Genomic DNA, 3,865 nt, shown 5'->3' on the forward strand with positions numbered 1-3,865 from the left:
GTCTTGTGTTTTCTTTTGCTATTACTGGGGGTTTTTTTTTGAGGAGGGGGCTACAGTTCAATGTAAAAGTTAAAATTAATGCTTTTTACTTGCAGTGCTATTTTTAAAAGGAGATAAAAGGGAATAGGCGATAGGGGTGCCTGAGAAATGAAGCATGAATAGAGAAGCATGTTTTTTCAGTTTCTTCTTCATTTAAAGGCAATTCTGTGGTGCTTGCTGAAATTCTGGTTGGTATTTCCACACTGCATACAATCACAGTGGAGATCCAGAGCTGACCTGAACGTGGTGTTAATGTCTGAAATCCCTGTCCCAAGTAGTTGTCAAATGAAATGCATAATGTAGGACGTGCCATGAGTCAGGCTGAGCCAGCTAAGAGCCAGGAGTGTTCATGGCAGGCAGGACACCACCAAGCTGTGTGGAGCAGTCAACGTGCTGGAGCGAAGGGATCCCATCAGAGGAACCTTCACAGGCTTGAGGTGGGCCAGTGTAAACTTCATGGAGTTCAACAAGGCCACATGCAAGGTACCACACCAAGTACAAATATAGGCTGGTGGAGGCTGGATTGAGAGCAGCCCTGAGGAGAAGGACTGGGGGTGCTGGTTGACAAGCAGCTCAGTGTGAGCCGGCAGTGTGCACTCGCAGCCCAGAAAGCCAACCGTACCCTGGGCTGCATCAAAAGAAGTGTGACCAGCAGGTTGAAGGAGGTGATCCTGCCCCTCTGCTCTTGTGAGACCCCACTTGGAGTACTGTGTACAGTTCTGGTGTCATCAAGACAAGAGGGACATGGAGCTGTTGTAGACGGTCCAGGGGAGGCCACAAAGATGCTCAGAGGGCTAGAGCACCTCTCCTGTGAAAATAGGCTGGGAGAGTTGGGCTTGTTCAGCCTGGAAAAGAGAAGGCTCTGGGGAGACCGTAGAGCAACTTCCAGTACCTAAAGGGGACCCACGAGAAATCTAGAGAGAGATTTTTTTACAAGGGCACGTAGGGATAGAACAAGGGGAAATGGGGTAGAGGGTAGATTGAGACATTAGGAAGAAATTTTTTACTGTAAGGGTGGTGAGGCCCTGGCACAGGTTGCCCAAAGAAGCTGTGGTAGCCCCATCCCTGGCAGTCAAGGCCAGGCTGGACGGGGCTTTGAGCAACCTGGTCTAGTGAAAGGTGTCCCTGCCATTGGCAGGGGGGTTGGAACTAGATGAGCTTTAAGGTCCCTTCCAACCCAAACCAACAGACAATTCTATGATACAATTCTATGATTCTTCATTTCCCTTTGTTCAACTTCATGGCATTCCTGTCAGCCCATGGGATTGAGCTTTGCCAGTTAATCTGGAGCTACCTCAAATGTCACTGCTACCATTCTGTATTGTGTCATTTACACTTAAAAGTGCGATTCTTAAAGCAAATTTCATTTTTTTTTTATTGATATGATGGGCATCCTTGTAATGGCAACTTCTGTGGGGGAGAGTTCAGGATAACATCTATCACAGTACCTGCTGTTTTGAAGCTGGTTGCAACAAAAATGTTCGGTGGGAAAAAAAGGGACTAACTTCCAAAACATGGTTGGAACATCTCCCCACAATCTACTTAAAAGCTTCAATGATATGGGAACTGACTTGACTTTCTGCTCAAATTTCGAGCATTGATTCATCAGGAAAGTAGCAATCTTCAGTATAATATTTGCATATTTGTTTGCAAACCCCCCAATATTTAAACTGATTTTTAGATAATATTGCCCCAGAGATGTCTTTTGTCTTAGTTTAATTTAGTAAAGAACCTTTGGACTAATCTTATTTTTCATCTCTTAAAGGATCTTTTCTTAATACAGAGGGAGGATGCTTTACGGGGTTTGGAGCCATTATACAGCTGTAAACATGCTGTCATCCTGCTTCCTGCTATTGTGCATGTTTGGATTGAGATAAAATAATTTGTTTTAAAGGAAGTTTCTTAAATACACAATACATATTCGTTTCTTCATCTGCATTTGGCTTAATTTACAGTTTAGTCATAGTGTAGGTGCATTAGATATAAAATGAAGAGTAAAATTGTTATTTTCTAAAAGCTGGACTTTTATCCATTCTTGATGCTGCATGGCAGTCACAAACATCAAAGCCTCACACCAATACAGGTTAGATGCTCATGTATAATTTATATTTACATGGCTATACTTCGGAGTAGATATAAGCAAGCTGGAAAACCCTCTGGGAAAACTTCAGCTACAGACATGCAGGATGTTGCAATTGTGTGCTTAAGGTCAAATGTATGTCAGGACAGGGTGACAGGAGCGTTCTCTGGAGCCCTATGTGATGCGAGAGTCCTGCTGAAGTACTTCTAAGCTGTTTCCCACGTTTTCATGAGCTTAAACATGGAACTTGTTAATTTTCAAGTAAGCCTTGCATCATCTGCAGCTTGTTTTCAAACTAAAACTCAGTGAGAAGCTGTGGTGTGTCCTTTAACAGCGACACAGGCAGATGAGGCTGCCGAAGGGATGGCAGAGGAGGCAGAAATAGGTTTGTCCTCACAGACAGGAGGTTTATATGATCACACTGCACACCTGGGTACCAAATAACTTCTGCAGCTGTTGGATGGATGGTGGAGGGAAATTTATTTCTATCAGTAGTGTAGAAATAAGCATGGGGAAGCAGAGAGAAACTCGGGTACACTGAGGGGAAGCTCCCAGTGCGCACTTACATCTTACTAAATGCCAGGCGGTTTGTATGGGAAGATGAGCTAAAACATCCAGGATGCAGGAAAAGCTCGTGTTGGAACTTGTGCCCTCTTAGACGACGTCAATGAAGTATGGGACACAAATCCATGGACAAAAATAGCTCTAGGAGCTGCCTGTGCTTTTTCTCCTTTTAAATAATAATAAGTGTACAATAAACAAATCTAGCGGTGCTGTACTGAAGAAAACCACATTTCCAGGCCAGTGAATTCCAGAAAAGGGTCAGGATAAAAATGACCTCATTGGACAATTATCTGTGTGACTGTTTCTAAAGCTCCTTGTAAGAAAGAAAATGAATCCTAATGCTGAGACACACTTTGCCACTGAAGCAGCAAACTAAAAGCAGTGCCACTGTCCTGTGCCACCGTGCTTATTTGGTGGCAAGGGATGTATTGCTCCCTCATGGGCCCCGAGCAGCCTCTCGTGTTTTGGTAGGTCTTTATACGTGTCAGGGTATTGAGACCAGCTGATATGTATGATCTGGGCTTGCAAAGCAGGATAAAAGCCTCCAGTCTTCCCTCCTCCTCTTGCTGTCTTGCAGCTTTAGTAAAAAGCCACAGGGCAAGTTTTGGCATGAGGAAAATACTGAAGGCCTGCAAGACAGAAAATGGAAGAGTTTGGTTACCTGGCATGAGGCCATTCTCTGGAAAGGTGGGTACAGGCTTTTGTTCCTGCGGGTTGGGTGGGAGCGTGGAAGTCTGACACGTCTGTGTGAGCAGAACCTCGTGGTTTGGAAATACTAGCAGAGCTGTACTCACTGACATTGCTTGTTCTAGTTGCAGGAGGGTGTTTTATTGTTATGGAGGACGCAACATGGAAGAGCCTATAGTGCTGCTGTCATACCATGGGTTTTTCTGGAATACTAGACACAAACGTTTTCACTGCCATGGCTTGGTAAAGAGCGCTGCCATCTTAGGCGCACTCTTAGCAGAAAGAAAAACCCAAGATCACGGGGTGGTTCAGTTCAGCATAATGCCTGTGTCTGTTCACTGCAGGCTATGGCTGCTAATTTTCAATTGGGTTTCAGGTTGTTGGTTAAGATTACTTTGATTCCTGAGCACTACTTCCAGTAGAGCATATCCTGCTTCTTGTGGGCCTAGGAAATCTTGGAAGAGGAGGCATAGGGAGCCCGCCAGCAGCAGGACA

The sequence above is a fragment of the Strigops habroptila genome, chromosome 2, assembly GCF_004027225.2.
Source record: "Strigops habroptila isolate Jane chromosome 2, bStrHab1.2.pri, whole genome shotgun sequence".
In the NCBI taxonomy this organism is placed as follows: domain Eukaryota; kingdom Metazoa; phylum Chordata; class Aves; order Psittaciformes; family Psittacidae; genus Strigops; species Strigops habroptila.